This window comes from Sciurus vulgaris (assembly GCF_902686455.1).
Source record: "Sciurus vulgaris genome assembly, chromosome: 4".
Lineage (NCBI taxonomy): Eukaryota > Metazoa > Chordata > Mammalia > Rodentia > Sciuridae > Sciurus > Sciurus vulgaris.
In genome coordinates, this window is record NC_136464.1 from 183,505,952 (window position 1) to 183,523,023 (window position 17,072).

General features: G+C 43.1%; 1 protein-coding gene across 2 annotated transcripts in view; it reads left to right on the forward strand.

Annotated features, from left to right (window-relative positions):
• The window catches only part of MYO16 (myosin XVI), a 551,974-nt gene that overhangs the window by 11,104 nt on the left and 523,798 nt on the right, over window positions 1–17,072 (forward strand). Inside the window, exon 2 of one of the 2 annotated variants that reach the window (XM_079137420.1) lies at window positions 2,177–2,267. The exons of the other annotated variant lie outside the window; for it this stretch is intronic. The gene's annotated coding sequence lies outside the window, so the exon portion shown is untranslated. The remainder of the gene's footprint in view (window positions 1–2,176; window positions 2,268–17,072) is intronic. 2 annotated transcript variants of the gene reach the window in all.

A 17,072-nucleotide genomic window follows, 5' to 3' on the forward strand; every position in this document is an offset into this window, starting at 1 on the left:
TTCCCTATTTCTTTGGGTTTCTTGAAGTGACATGCTTTGTTTCCTTTCCCTTCTTCATCCTCTTTTTTTTTTTTTTTTTTTTTTCTTATCTCTTCTGTAGGTATTTCCTTTGTAGTTACTATGGGGATCACACAAGATGTCTTATTATTAGAATCTATTTCAAGTTAGAAACGATTCAGCTTCAATTACATAAAAGGCTTCTACTTCCTTTACATTTTCCCTTCTTTCTGTCCTAGGTGTCACTGATCACATATTTTATACTGTGTGTCCATCAACCCATTTTTAAGGTCATTTCTGTGCTCAAGTCTTTTAATTTTTTTCAAGTATCAGTGATTTCATTCTTCATACTCTATTATTCTCAGTATTTTAAAATGTTTATTTTTTTAAACTTATGCTCTTTTAAATATCATAACAAAACTAAGACTGCTTTACACCCTTGACGAGTTTTGTGTTGGCCTCTGTGTTGACATTTGCCTGTATTTTTGCTCGTCTCCTGTCTCTGATCCCTTCTGTCCCTGCTTGAAGGACTCTCTACCCTGGCTTTCAGGGCAGGTCTGGTGTCACGTGCTCCCTTGGCTTTTGTCTATTTGGCAAAGTCTTTATTTCATGTTCTTTTGAAAGGCAGTCATGCCATACACAATATCATGGGTTAGTATTCTCTCTGTTCTTTTCAGCACTTTTAATAGTTCATTCCACTCTCTTCTATCCTATAAGGTTTATTCTGAGGGGTCTTCTGATAATTTTGGGGGAGCTTTCTTCTGCGTCTTAATTACATTTCCTTGCTGTGTCTGGGTTTTCTCTTTGTCTTTGACTTTGGCTACTGTGATTACAATGTGTCCCACAGTGAGTGCTTTAGGCTCATCAGAGCTGGAGTCTGTGGAGCTTCTTGAATTTAGATGTCCATTTCTTTCTTCAGATTTGAGAAGTTTCCAGCCACTATTTCTTCAAATAATCTCTCTGCTTCTTTCTTTCTGCCTCTGTGGGAGGCTCTGGGAAATCCACGATACACATATTGGTCTATTCAATGGCATCTCATATGTCCTTAAGCTCTCTTCATTTTTCTTCATTCTTTTCTTCTTTTTGCTCTTCTGACTCAATAATTTAAAATAACCTCTCTTCGAATTCAGTGATTCTCTTTGATTCTGATGACCTGGTTTGCTGGTGAACCTTTCCATTGATTTTTTTCAGCACAGAAAAAAAAATGATTTCTCTCTGCCTGTTCTTTTTTGTATTATTTAGCTTCAGAATTTCTCTTTTGTTCTTTTTGTTATAGTTTTATTCTCTTTGTTGATATTTGCATTTTGTTTTATACAATGTTTTCCTGATTTTTCTTAGTGGTGTATCTATGCTCTATTTAAGCTCATTGAGCTTTGTTGAGAGGGTTCTTTGAATTCATTGTCAGTTAATTGATAAATTTCAGTTTCATTAGGGTTGGTTTCTAATGATTAATTTTGTTCTTTTGTTTGATCTATGTCTCCCTGTTTCTTTGCACACTTTGCAAGGATTTCTGCAAGGAAAAACCTTCACCAATAATCATGGTCACAGATTCTGGGGCCTCTCAGACTTTTGAAGAATGCATTTTTCTAGGCTTGTGTGTGTGATTTCCTAACTACAGAGTTTTTCCTGTTTTTCTGGAGTCTGTAATCTCTTACCCCTCTGTTGCTTGTCTGTGGTGCTATGGGTTTTCTTGTGGTTCAACAGCAAGCAAGTTTTCATGATTGGGATATGAGGTATCCTCCAAAAGCTCACATGTGAGACAATGCAAGAAGGTTTGGAGGAGAAATGATTGGGTCATAACCTCAACCTAATTAGTGAATTCATCCTTTATGGGATTAACTAAGTGCTAACTGAAGGCAGGTGGAGTGTGGCTGGAGGAAACGGGTCACTGGGCGTATGACCGTGGGGTATGTATTTTGTATCTGGAGCATGGAGTGTCTCTCTGTCTGCTCTCTGATCATCATGTGAGCTGCTTCCCTTTGCCAATCTTCTGCCGTAATGTTCTCCCTCACTTCCAGCCCTAAGGAATGGAGCCAGCCTGAACTAAGACCTCTGAAAACCTCTGAAACCGTGAGCCCTTAAATAAACTTTTCCTCCTCTGTGTTGTTCTGATCTAATCTTTTAGTCACAGCGGTGAAAAAGCTGACTAAAACACGAGTCAACTTTCTTGTGTTTCCAGTGACCTCCAGGGATCCAAAGAATGCTGGTTTCGTTAATGTCCCAAGTCAGGAGAAAGAGAAACCAGTGCCTGGGGATTCTCTGAAGTGTGGGTAAGCATGCATTGCTCTCTTTTCTGTCTTTCCTGAGGAGGAATCTGTGCTTTTGTATTTACTCCCAATTGTGCTGAGCTGCACCTAGTAGAGAGGGGTGCTCTTGTGTAGAATGCAAAGGTTTTTCTTAATTATTTCAATATAGCCGTTTTGGGTTTGCTTCACCAAGGGTCCTGAAAATTTCTAACTGGTTTTTGGAGTTCTCATAAAGGCACTTTGGCGTATATAATGCTGACTCATCAGTGTCTCTGTGGAAGAATGAGGTATGGGACTTCTGGTTTTGCTAGCTTGCTGACATCACTCCATAGACTATGGTTTAGTCTGATTGTAATAAGGTATCTGCTCACTTTATTGGATTTCCCAATGACATTGCTGCCCAATCAGCCTTAATTCCTGTTTGTGTGCAGGAGAAACTGAGGAAGACAAGAGGGGTTGAGTCAAATCAGATTTCCTTAGAATCAGATATTTAATGGAGGCAGTGTCACCCTTGAGCCATCAAAGATTAACCTCAGTAAAACATATTTGAAAGAACAGGCAGAGAGATATCATAACTTCAGGAAGGAATATAGTAGAAGATTGATCATGAACCTACACAAACTCAATTGTAGTCCCAAATAAATATCAAGACAGTAAAATATATGTACAACCAGAGAGTACTACATGAGTAGATGTTGCATTCACATAGAATCTGGTAAAAGCATTGTGACTGATATAGAAAATGTACAAAGGAGAGATAAACCTGAGCAAAGATGAAATCATTCATACCCCACAAATCTATAGAGGTCTACTTTACACCCTTGTGTGCAGTCTTCCTTACATTGTCTGTGTGTCTGTATGGTTCTGTGTGCATGTGTGTGTGCAAATGAGTGTAAATGAATCACAATTTGTTTCATTGTCTTCCACATTGCTTGGTAACCATATGGTTTGAGTGAAATTGGTCCAACTCAAGCTCTGGAAGTAACTGGCAATCGGCTTCAGCTGATCAGAATCCTGCCTGATGTGCTGATTCCCCCTCTGATGGCTTTTCGGTGTAGAAATGTGGCTTAACCAAGTGAGGCCCAACCCCTTTTCCACCATTGAACTCTTCTCCCTCTCTCCCTGTCTACATTGTCCTGCTGAGTCACATGCCTTTCCTGTCAATTGCCATCCTGTTAAGAAAGGCACCACAAGATACACAGATGTGGAGAGAGAGGAGGCAGAGAAAGCAGTGGCCAGGTATCCCCACAGCCCCTGGTCCTCTGACCTAGCATGCCAGCCACAGCAGAATGGTCATGATGGTTACTTCTTTGTATCTAGTGTTAATTATTTATTGGAAACTGTAATACCCAAAGTGAAAATGCATGACATAAATGTGCACTGAACACATTATTATTTGGTAAACATTTGAATTAAGAATGAGAGTATTAAAACCAGCCCCAACTCCCACCATCTCTGCTTTTATGCTGTTTATTAATCTGCACCTCTGGGTATAGTAGTGTTGCTCAGCGTGACCATGAAATCTATGTGAACCGAATCATCTGTGTTGGTTGCACAGGTTGCAGGTTATCTGGTTTTCACTTCTGGGTGTGCTTGCTCTTGTGAGTGTACCAGGACACATGTTCCCTTTCCAGTTACTGGGCTTTGGGTGTATGGCTTGCACTGGAATGTTGTTTAATGCTGCTCCATCAAGTCCTGACCTCCCTCCTGGGTACATATTTGTCTACACCTCTGTAAGGAATAGACCCAGGAGGAAAAGGCAGAGTCATGAAATTAATACTCTAGATGAATCAACATTTAGAGCAATCTGGATAGGTTGATATTTTGGGCCAAGAATAGGAAAAGCAAATTTCCTAGGAAGAATCATAAGCCCCTGTTGGTTGATTCAAAATACCAGTGGTAAAATTCAGAGTGTCAAGGGCCTGCCTTGACAAGAGAATAGTTGGGATAAATACATGGGTGTTCATTGACTACTGCTTGCCATAATAAGCCCTGCAGCACCACAGCAAATATGAAGCCAATGATTAGCATTTAGAATAATGTATTCATCTTAGGAATCTTAAAATGTTAAGGTTTGAGAAACTGGAATAGATACAGAGGAAATAAGCTGGAATGGTTAAGGCCCAGAAAGAGCATGTTGAAAGGCTGCCTGGGAAGGTTTTCCCTAGAAAAGTATAGAGAGAATGTAATGTCTTTCACATGGAAAACTTAACTGTTTTCTTTATGTAAATGACATGGGATCATGGATGGGGTAGGGGCCATATGTGACTCATGATGTAATATAAAGTAGATACCAAAAATTCCAAGGAAAGGAAAAGATGATCTTGCAACCCAGGAAGTATTCCCTCAGAGTGTTGAGACAAGCAGGGAGGGAATCTGCCCCCGTTGTCTAAGATTCTGGGTTACAGGGTGGTTTCTCAGGGTCTTCTCATCTACTCCCTTTCCAGAGAGAAAGGAAAAATTTACCTCTTCAAATAAGGAAATCCTGGTAACCTTAAAGTATCCTGCTCAAAACATTAGTTGAACAGAGAGGTATTTCTTCACCATGTGCAAATCTTAGACAACTGCACCTGTTTCTACATGGATAGTCGCTGCTTGTAAAAGGGGTAAAGTCAAAAAGGGAAAAGTGACTTTTCAGGATAGATACTTCAAAAGGGAAACGTTGGCCACAGCCACCTGCCACTTTCACTCTGGTCTGCTTTAGCATTCTAGATTACTTTGCCCCAGAAAACTCTGATTCATGCAGGAAATGCAGCAGGAACGGGGTATCAAATGGAGACCCTGTGTTTTAGAAGTTCGATGGTTATTTTAATTTCCTGAGAGTACTAAATCAAACTAAAAATCTCTATCAGGCCAAAGAACATACATAAATTTACTGCCCTCAAATTTTTGCCCTTAAAAATACAAAACACTAATCTTAAGCATCTTAGAATAAATGATGTTTTGAAAGTGCTAAAGAAAATAGAAAAGATAAATCTCATTGTGTAGATATATTCCTGTCTTCAGGAAATCAGCAGCATAACTAATTTCTTAAATCTACTCCGTGATCATTTGCCAGTGGCAAGAGGTCCGGATTCCACACAGGTGAGCACGGCTGGCTTAATCTTGCAGAGCAGATGGCACCAGGTCAGTGGCCAATAACAATCTGTAACATACCAATGGCATGTCAAGAAGCCAGTTCTCTGTGGAACAGGGCCTGCTTTCAAAAATAGAACAGACTGGTGACTTTTCCTGAAGGATAGAAGTCAGTCTTTCCCTCTCTTCTCTGTCATCTGTCTCTTTTCATGCTGTGGATTTAATGCCTTTAGCTGTAGTTTGCCTTGAAGAAGAACTGCATGTGCAAGCACATTGGTTGCTTTGTCATCACACATGAACTTGTGCAATGTAAACAATGGAAAAAACAGGCTTTACTTGGCTAGAATAAGCAACATGCAAAAGTTACACACACACACACACACACACACACACACATACGCACACCAGAAAACACAACCAAACTAACACCAAAAGCCCAAACATTCCTTAAGAGCTTATGAAAGCTCCCTCAAGAATGGACATTAGGTGAAAATAACAGTGGAAAGTCTGTTTGTAGGGTTCAAGGTAAACGTGCCTTTCAGGTCTCATTCACCTTAAAAGGCAGACCTGAAGTTATTGGCATTATACGAGTAAATGAAAATAAAAGGTTTGGAAATGTAAACACTTTTACATTTCAATAATGTCTCTATTTTATGAAAAAATTTCATTTAATAAGGTACATTTAAAGGAAACTTACATTGTTTTTATAAATCTAAAGAGTGATTTTGTTTATTTATTTATTTATTGTGTTTTGGAATCTGACACTGTGACCCTAGGACCATCAGTTTATGAGGCAGCACCTTACTAGAGTTTTTAAACATATTGTCACTGAGAAAATAAGGAATGTGGGGATAGGGCTTCAAGTGAATTTGCTCTCTCTGGATTTCCCTTGCTCTCCTGCCCTGGGTCCTCTTCCTTCTCTCCTTGTATGTGACCAGGGCAAGTCATTTCACATTACTTTCATGGTGTTATAATTTTAAAATTGTTATCATAAGATCTTTCTGGTCTACTTCAGTTTTAGTGAGAATCAAATGAAATGATGCATGTAGAAGCCATTTATGAACTATAATATGAATTCTATGCACGTGCATACACATTACCCTGTACACCTCTGTAGGTAAATATGCAATTGCAATTATAGTTAAACTGCTGTCGTTTCACTTGGAAAATCCAATTTATATATGTGGTTGAAATATAATGAACTATACCTTTTATTTAAATTAGAGATTATTTTTATTATCTTCATTATTAATTTGAATTTCTTATAGTTTTAGCACTTTGTCGATAAACTACTCATTTGAAGGAAGAAGTAGTCTTGATATCTGAATTTGAAAAATGTGCCACTTTGAGCACAATTGTATTTGTCAGGGAGAAAATTGGCTAGCAAAAATCTGTTGACACTCTGGAACAGAAACATTTTTACAACTCATTAAATTATAATATCCATTACATTTCCTTCAGTCTCAGATACATTTAAATCAGTGGGCATTTAACATTCTGCAGTATAGATGAATACAATTTGGAAGCACAGAAATGTTTTCAAAGAATCAAAAGGATGTATTATCAGAGATGGGAGTACTACCGTGACCACCTTGAATGGGCTCCATGGGTGTGGACCGGACGCCCTTTCTGTGGTGCCAAGCCGCCATGCCTGACAGCCCTGCACCACACAGGAGGGGCTGGCAGGATCGGGATTCAGGTGATGGACTGGGTGGCTCTCAGCAGTAGCTGTTTCCCCTCTTCCTTAATGCTTTCTTCCCTCCTTCTCCAGCCCTCCCTCCCTTCCTCCTCCTCCTGTCTCTTCGCTCTTCCTTCTTTGCTTCCTCCACTTTCTCCCCCCCCCCCCCTTTATCCATGTGCATATGTGAGAAAGATGCAGGCACCCCTTGCTCAGAGCTTCTGGAAGGCTCAGTGTGACTGGGGAGAAGGAAGATGAGCAGGTGAGACAGCAGGGAAGTGGGGCACAGCTGGTAGGTGACCATCTGTGTCAGAGGAGCCCAGGACAGGGTGCCTGGTGAGCCTCGGACAGATGAGAGTTCCATGGAGGTGTTATAGCTCGAGAGAGATGCCTGAGGATGAGGAGTTAGCGTGTATGGACAGGAAATAGAGATTACATATAATTTCACAGTTTTTAATTTTTATAAGTTTGTGTTAGATGGCAAGTAGGACAAATGATCGAAAATTTGGGGATTCTAACTTATTTTAGTAATTGTGTAGGCCATTTCCAACACAATTACCTCACGGAGGAGAGTCTTGCGTTTTGATTCCCTCAGCTGCAGACATCTTTGGCTGTACTATGAATGTATCCGGTGTGCACATGCTATTTCCTCCAGTCACCTCTTGTGCGGGTGTCTGGTAAACAGCACTACACAAACTGAAACCGTCCTCTGTGTGTCTGCCACACTGCCTCCAGCCTCGCAGTAGGGATTGGGAGTAGTTTTGCCTGTAATGATAATTATATTTAATGACCTGCATTGTAAATACAATGACTTTTCCTTTCTGTGGGTAGACAACTGAATCTGAATATGGAAAAAATAAAGGAAATAAATGTGAACTCTGGACATTTCAGAAATGTCCCTATTATTGTGTTTACTTTTTACTTTGTTCTTGATTTGTATTGGATACCATTTCATAATTATCAATCTCAAAATTACACATAGGATTTATCATTATGTGAACATTACTTGGAGACAGAACAAATCTTTTTGCTTTGCAATGTTCCCAATCTTCTTTCTCATTAATAGAGTATTTCCAGTGTTGTGAGTTAAGGCTGCTAGATAAATGGTCATTAATTATATTCTAAGTGTAAAAGAAAAATGAAGTGAAGCGAAGGGGAAAACAACCTGAGCACAGAGGGCACTTTTGCACAGATCCTGGGAATGTGCTGGAAAGGTCGGTCTTTTCCATGTGCTCTGACACAGCCTGGGGCTGGGTCAGAGTCCTGCAGATCCAAGTCCTTCCCTGTTCAGAAAACAATGTTTCTATGAATTGTGTGATCCAAAAACATGCCAGAAGGCAAGACCCTGGTGAGTCTGCTTGTATTTGTCTATTGGATGAATGATTACATGACTCTATGAGTGAATTGCATTTAATATCTGCAACTGTTTTCCCCGCATGGATTTAAAAATTGTAGTTCAGGAAAGATTCTAGTTCTTGAATCCCATAATTTCTAAGAAAATTTCAGTATCTAATTTTTCGTAAGTGTGTGAGTTTCCTGTGGATGCTGCAGCAAAGTACGGCACTTCAACGACAGATTATTTCAGTTTTGGAGGTTGGAGGACCAGGACACAGAGTTGCAGAGGCCTTCTTCCCGGACGGAGTAGATGAGGATCTGTGCCAGGCTTCTCCCTGGTGTCAACCTACGGTCCTAATGTTCCTTGGCCAGTGGATCCCTCATTTTCAGGCTGTGCTCTCCTTGTGTTCAGATTTCCATTTTTCCTAAGAACAGGAGTCATGGGTGCATGATTTAACCATGATAGTGCGTGTCAAAGAGAGGCCCCGTCCTCTTTGTGCAAGAGTGATTTAGAAAGAGGACCAGACACCGGTAAATAAATATTGGGATAGAAGGAGGTCCCACAGTGGTCACCTCTGCTTGGGTAAACTCAGGGAGGTCTTTGCAGAAGAGATGAGTTAGAGAGGGAAGACCGTGAAGGAATTTGTCCATGAACAAAACCCTCAAATCTGACACATCTAGAAGGAAATCTGATATTAACTAAAGTTGACTTTCCCCTAAATTCTCTTAACTCCATCCGTGGAGCCAGTGGAACCTGAGTCACCCCTGCCCACCATCAGGCTTTGGTTCCTGAATGCCTGATGTATGAACATGTCCTGTGATGTGCAGGATCCACACCTTCCCTTCATCTTCCCTTCATCCTCACGTCACCACCTGATTCATCTCCTTGGTACCCATTTGTTCCTTATTCTGCACACCCCAGACCTCCAGTACCTGCCCCCAACATGCCAGCTCACTCATGCCTGTGCACAGCCTGGCTGCTGCCCTCTTTCTCAGGTCCACATTTAGTAGGGTACTGACTCTCCAGGACTCTTGAGATCCTGTGGTTCAGTCCTTCACATGTGCACAAGCCCTTCAGCAGGTCCCAGAGAAGCAGTTCCCACAAGGGAAATCAGCACACCTCAGACACTGGGAATGAGGTCTGAGAGTACAAGCTAACTCGCCCCACTTAGCAGAGCTATGAAACTGCTGCAAGGCAAATGCCCCTCAGTGTGTGCCCTGGGCAGCAACGAAGGAGGTGGCTACACCACTCAGGTCTACTAGCTTCCATGTGCTCATCAGGTGTTAAGCACTCCCTGTTAATACTGGTGTTTTAGTCAACATAACATGAATGACCTCAAGTCCGATTTTCCTTCGAGACCTCCCACTCTGAACCCTCTTGAGTCCCGTCTTTACTGTCCACAGTCCTACTCGCATTCTGGTCTTCTGAACTCCCACCAGAATTGCCCATTAAGCTCTGCTTACAGTAATCTGAAGCATTTCCAGCAAGCATTGCTAAGCATCTCAAAATTCCTCCCACCAATTTCAAAAAGCTCCCCAGGCTTCTGAACTGCATGGTCAGGTTAGTCGCAGCAATGACCCCACTTCTCGGTACCAATTTCTGTTTTAGTCAACTTTTTTACTGCTGTGACTAAAAGATCTGAAAAGAAAAGTTTTAAGGAGGAAAGTTTGAGGGCTCATGATCTCAGAGGTCTCAGTCCATATGAGGCTGGCTCCATTCCTCAGGGCTTGAGGTGGGCAGAACTTCATGGCGGACGCATGTGAAGGAGAAAAGCAGCTCGCATGATAATCAGGCAGCAGAGAGAGACTCTATTCACCAGATACAAAATACATATACCCAAAGTATGGTCCCAGGACCCCCCTCCTGCAGCCACCCACCCACCTTAGTCACCACTCAGTTAATCCTGTCGGGGGGGGGGGTTAATTTACTGATTGGATTAAGCCTTTTATAACTGGATCGTTCCTCCTCTGAAACTTCTTGTGTTGTCTCACACATGAGCTTTTGGGGACACCTCACATCTACACCATGACCAGTGGAGGTGATTAAATGACAGAATGGTGAGTGCTGTCCAACCCACACTGTGAACGCTGCTATGCTTGCAGTCTGTTATGGTTTAGGGCTGGTTGTCCCCCAAGGCTCCTGCATTGAGGGCTTGGTCCCCAGAGCAGGCTGGTGCTTTGGAACTGATGGATTGTGAGGGCTCCAACCTCAGCAGTGGGTGAGTCCCTCAAGGGATCAGTAAGCAGGGGGCATTGTAGGGAGGTGGTGGAAACTCTAGTTGGGGCCTCGTGGGAGGACGCAGGTCACTAGGCATGCCCTGGGAGGGCATGTCTTGTCCCCAGCCCCTTCCTCTCTTTCTTCTGCTTCCCAGCTGCCATGGGATGAGCAACTTTGTTCCAACATGCCCTTCTCATGTTCTGCCTCACCTCAGGCCCCGAGTGATGGGGCCAGCTGACGGTGGACTGAAACCTTTAAGACCACAAGGCAAAATGAATCTCCTCTCAGTTGTTTTTCTCAGGCATTTTGTCATGGCAATGAGAAGCTCACTAACAACCATTTCCTGATTTCATGCTGGCATGCTCTCCCTGTTTTGCAGTAGCCTTCCATGGTTCCCACTTTCCCTCTAACCATGTGGCAGGAGAAGCGTTTTCTGCATCAGGGCCTCCCATCCTGGCTGGGTAGTCACAAGCTAGCTATGTAACCTATACGTGCATTCTTGCCAACCTGATGGTTTCTGATTCTTTACAGGTGTCACTAGAGAAATATAAAGTGGTACATTCATTAGCATCTTGATGTCCAGGTCAAGATTTCTTGACTTCATTGATGTCAACATTTTGGACCAGATAATCTTTGTTGTGGTATATCCTGGTCCTCTGGCTCCAACCTAGATGGCTAGAAGCAAGTAGCCATACAGAGTTCTGACCACTGAAAATGTTTTCAACCATACCCAAAATGTTTAGGGGGCAAAATCATCCAGAGTGGACGATGATTGGTGTAGACTTGAGCATCAGCTCTGATCCTATTTTCATCCCAAGTGGCCACAGTGGCATGGATCACACCTGTGCAGTGTGCCTCTGTGTGATTGTGCAGCGTCACATCAGCTTATCCACTTTCGGAGGCCTTGATGAGAATCCTCACATAAGCTCTGTACAGTTTGAGATCTTCCAATGAGTGTGTGTGTTCAACCTAGATGAGCTAGAAATTTAATCACAGTGTCCCAGTTTACACATTTCCCACTTGTCCTGTGTGAGCACACAATGCCATTTCTTTTCTTTTCTCAAGTTTGGCAGCAGACGCTGCTTTGCATCTTTTCCCATTTGATTTTTTGAGTGGGGAGTGGAGGGGCCTGCAGAGAGCAGCTGGTGGATTCAGAATTAATTACAGGTTGTCTTCCTCAACACACACACACACACAAACACACACACACACACACACACACACACGGTGACCATCCTCCATCCTATTCGGTCTCTGCCTTTTAGGATTCCCTGTAACTGGACAGATACTTTGTTCTTTTCCTTGGAAGCATATGTTGCAATTTTGAGAGATTGACACACTAGAAGCTTTGTTATAGATGCTGTGTTTGATGAAAGATGTATAATGTTGTCTCAGAAATTCACTGTAAAATTTATTAATTCCCTAACTTGGTAGTACTTGAATTTTTGTTAAATAAAAATGAGTAAAAATATAAATTTCCTAAGTTCAAGCTTAGAATATTAGCATATGTGTCTTAAAGAGTAGAAAATGTTCAGACAGGCACAGAGTGATCTATTTACATTGGATTTGTGAAAAAAATGAGCTCAAGTGAAACTTAAATATGTTTTGTTCTTGGTAAAATTTTGTGGGAATGCCTTTCTCTTTAGACACTATTTATCATTTAATTGTATTGGAATAGAACTTTTCAAAAACTGCAGGTGGGCAAAAACAAAAAACAAAACAAAAAAAAAACCCAGGATCATTACAGAACTATATTGCTATGTTTATAATCTTTATAAATGAAAAAAGTTAAAATTATTAAGCTAAAAGGATGATAATCCTAAAAATATAATTTACATATTAGTTCCAGTTTTTCACTTACTGCTGAACAATCCACTAAATTTGAGCTTTGGTAAAGTATTTGGTTAACAAATCTATTGACTTTTCCTGTGAATATCCTATTTTATTTCTGCCGCCTTTTGTTGATCATCTCACTCACCTTTTGTGAGAAAGCAGAGCAGTGTCAGGAGGAACTGCAGGACTCCAATCTCCGTCCTGTAACAGGCCTATCTTGGAAAAACCATCCCAAGCTGCCATCTTGTTCTTTCACTGACAAATGAGGTCGAATCATTAGATTTGGATGAAGTTGCAAAACACTGCGTGACCACAGATGGTGAGTTAATTATCCTCGGTTGGTGCATAAAAGCAGACTCATAACCCTGAGCGAGCAGGCCCAGCTCTCCAAGATGAACTTCTAACAAATGTAGCTTTTTATAGTAAGCTACCACACAGGCAGTGCTTGGAACTTTCACATTGTTAAAACAGATATTTCAATATTTATAGGAAGACTCCCACCGCCCCATCCCCAGAACAAACAAACTGTGTTTCTCTAGAAACTCAAGTTTTAATGACAAGATACAGATTTAAGTGTAGAATCAATTTAAGACTGATAATTGCTTAGTAAATTTTGCCAACATTCCTCTTATTTTTTTAATAAGGTGCAAAGGGCAGGTGCATGCTTCAGTTTTTAGAGTCTCTGTATCTGTAGCTCCTGATTCTTCATATGTTTCCTTATTAAACTGTTGAGCAAGGATTGTAGCCTTTGGCTTTGGTTTAGTTTTTAGTGACAGCTGAACCAAAAAATAGGGGGCATGACAATTTTCATTTCTGCAGACTCTCCTTAAAGAAGTCATTTCACATGGATTTCTGTAGGTGCTTGAAATTGCTTGGCAATTTGTATTAAATGCAGGCAAGTGATCATTCTGTGTATAGTGGCCTTTCTAACACCCGCAGGGTAGTAGTGTACTCCAGGAAAAAAAAAAAAAAGAAGGAATCTTTGAAAGTGAGAGCTTAGTTTTATAACCTACTTGTTTCATTGTCAGGACCAAAGGTGGAGGAATCTGAGTTCAGCATTAATCCTGTTTGTTTTGCCTACCTTATTAAAGATTGTGCTTTTTAAAAAACCCTTTGGCTTTGAGACACCTTAATGTGGGCAGGGGTGACCGTGAACTCACGGTGAACGTGAGGGTGTTGGTTTCCCTACACAGAGGAACTTCCAAGGCCTGTCCCTGGTTTTACCAAATTAGCATCCGTGTCTCTGGCGTGAGCACCTTGCGACCACAGCTCCCTCTCTGGGCCTGATTTCATTTAGTTTGACATGTGGAAAATTGGTGTCTGCAGGGTAGCCAAGGGTCCAGTGAGACAGGAGGAAGTGGCCTTGCAGTGACGGACAGTGGCTTGCTCGGAGGAGAAGCCTCAGGCAGGTCTGTGGCTCAGTGGAAGTGGATCTGCGCCCACGTTTGCCACGTGAGTCGGGTCATTGCTCAGTGGTGTCTTAGTAGGTGAGGCACACTGTGACTAAGGGAGGACAGAGCTCCCCAGAGGGGCAGGCCTGGCAGACAGTCTACCAGATGGCACAACTTGAGGCTGTTTGTCAAGATCTGAGGATTAGAATTTGGAGCAACGAACTTGAGGTCCAATGCCAAGAGCAAGACAAGACGCTGCACAGCGAGGAGACGAGGCATGTCTGGCCTATATTTATACAGCAACATTTGAACCCCGAGATCTGCGAGTCAGGATGTGCACCCCCATGCTAATCTCCAGCGCTGAGGGTGGTGCGTGGCAGCTGGTTTCCTCTCATCTCTCCCCTTTTCTTTGTCCCTTCGTCATTTGCTTTGTGTCTAACAAATGGAGTGTCCAGCTTCTGAGACTCCCCTGGGACTCGGCAGGTGGGAGAGAAACTGACAACTTGGTCAGCGGCGAGCGCAGGACAAGACCAGGCCTGAACCTGCCTGGCGTGAGGCAGCCGGGCGGCTCAGGAGGAGCCTCAGTCCAAGACCCCCACCAAGACCTCCTGCATTTTTCTCTCCCAGCTCCCAAATCCTTCGAAACGTAAAGACATTTTCTCCAGAAAGTCCTCCTGCTCCTCCTGGTTTAGGACCATCCCCTCACTTCAGGCCCCACCACCATCACGGTTGCTCCCATCGTTCCACATCATTCCATGCTGCATTCCGTTTCTGTCGTCCTTGTCATGACTTTTTTTTTCAGTACTGGGAATCGCGGTGGTGCTGGATCCCGAGCTACACCCACAACCCCTTTTTATTTTATTTTTTAAAAGTTTGAGACAGGGCCTCACTTAGCTGCTGAGGCCAGCCTCCACCTTGTGATCTTCTTGCCTCAGCCTTTGGGATCACCGGCGCACGCTACCTAGCCCTGCTGGTGAATATTTTCTCATACTGTTGGCCCTGGTCTTCGATTTTCATCTCTCTCTAGATCACTAGGATTGCCAGGGTATTTAGGGCAGGGGGAATTTCAGACACTTTTTTATATTAAATCACCTGAAATGATCCCCCAAGAGATACTGCTGTTTATTGAATACTTAAATTCTTCATTTGTTGAACTTTCAATCTGGATATCTTATATGGTTCCACTTTAAACCTAGTTTCCTATCTTGATAAAGTGCTGCCTTTTGGTATTCCAGTGACGAAGAGAAAAACCTTGGCCTGCTTTTGCATTTGCATTTCCTCTATTAAAATCCAGACGGTTGGATCTTTGTCCCACCAGGTACAATAGAGTGCCCTGTGCACATGGGCTACATACAGACTTTCGATAAAATCAAATGGATCACCTAGCTAGGGAGAGTGGGTACTCTGGTCTGAGGTGTCTTCTGGCTCTTCTCTTGAAATCGACAAACACAAGCGCAAAACTGGACTGGAAGTTCCCATTACGTGATCCTGAGAAACCAAAAGTCGCGACCGCATCTTGAATGACATCTCTTTCATTGATACTGACTGGATTAACCATCGGCATTCTCCTCTATGACTCTGGGAATACCACACACTTCTTGTGGTTGTCCTGGGTTCCCTGGAACCAGTCTTAGGGCAATTTTGGCTCTGTGGAGCACACTGTTACCCACTTGGGTACCACCTGTGCTTCCCTGAGCCCCTCTGTTAGAGGCAAGGGGGCTCGGTTTTTTGATTCCTCTCCTATCAGGGTTTTGTGGATCCTCTGATCCTCCAGTGATTCTCTCCTGTCCCCACAGTTTGCCTCCCTACTGATCAGGTGGCCTCTCGCCAGTGCAGGGCTGCCCCAGAGGAGCAGCGCAGAGCTGCAGCCTCTGCATCTCCCGTGGTGCCGGCGCCAGCAATGGCTTGGACTCTTCTATCAAGTTCTGGGGAGACAGTTTCAGGGAAGGAGGAGCTGAGTGGACTGAGCCATAACCACAGAGCGGGAGAGGAGAGAAGTGGTGGAGGTAGAGCAGAACAGGGGCACCGGAAAAGGCTCCCAAAGGGAGGATGGGAAGGGAGGGTGCCAGCACTCAAAGCCTCAGAGCAGAACCAGCAGGGATTGTCCCACAGTGCCAGGGCCGCACCAGAGGTGCTCAGTCAGCTCTTCCAACACTGTGACCCAGAGACCGGCAAGGACAACTCAGGGGGAACGCGTACTCAGCTCTCAGATCCAGAGGTCTCAGTTCATAGACGGCTGGCACCATAGCTCTGGGCCTGAGGCGAAGCAGAACACCATGGTGGAAGAGCATGGTGGAGGAGGCCGCTCAGGACACAGCCACCAGGAGGGAGGGGGAGGGGGAGGGGGAAGGGAGGGGGAGAGGGAGAGGGAGAGGGAGAGAGAGGGGGAAGGGACGGTGGGGAGGGGGAGAGGGAGAAGGAAGGGGAGGTGGGGAGAGGGAGAGGGGGAGGGAAGAGCAGGTGGGGGCAGGGGAAAGGGAGAGGGAGGGGGAGCTATGCACTTACCAGGGACACAATTTCTACCCCAAAGCTACACCCCCAGTGATCTACCTCCTCCAGTCATGTCCTACCTGCCTACGGTTACCACCTGGTTAATCCCTATCAGGAGATTAGTGCACTGATTAGACTAAGGCTGTCAAAACCTGATCACTTCACTTCTGATCTTTCTTGCATGGTTTTGCATATGAATTTGGGGGGACACCTCATACTGAAGTCATGACCATAGGTCCAGTTCTTTATTTCTGACATTGTTTCTTTTAGTGGAATTAGATTTTAAGAGATCATATATCCAGCCACCTCATTCACTTTCATAATGGAATGCAGATTTCTAAGACCAGGTTTTTAGTTTCATGGTGTTGCTAGCATCTTAATGCAAGTGTCTCTGCTGGACTGTGGATCTGTGCAGACTGAAAACACATCTGTTTCGATCAATGTGAGGTTCTCAACATGTAGCCAAGATCCTGGCTCATGGTAACAACTGAAGTTATAGTATTTGTCTTCAAATAATAATAAAAAATGTGTCCTATATTTGTTAGAGTATAATACTTCTAATTACTACGGAGGCTTTTATGTTTCTAAGAACTGTTCTTATATATCCTGTTTTGGAAGATTGTCTTTACCCATGAGTCAGTTCAGTCATGAAATTTGTATTGGTGTATCTGCTGCTTTTAACTGTCTGAAAAGTTCAGCCCAGCTTTTCTAGATTTTTGTTACCTTCATTTTGGACGCCTTCTGAGCATCGTATCAAACTCAGTGCTGGAGACCATTTACTGAGATCACCTCCACAGCAGCAGGTCTTT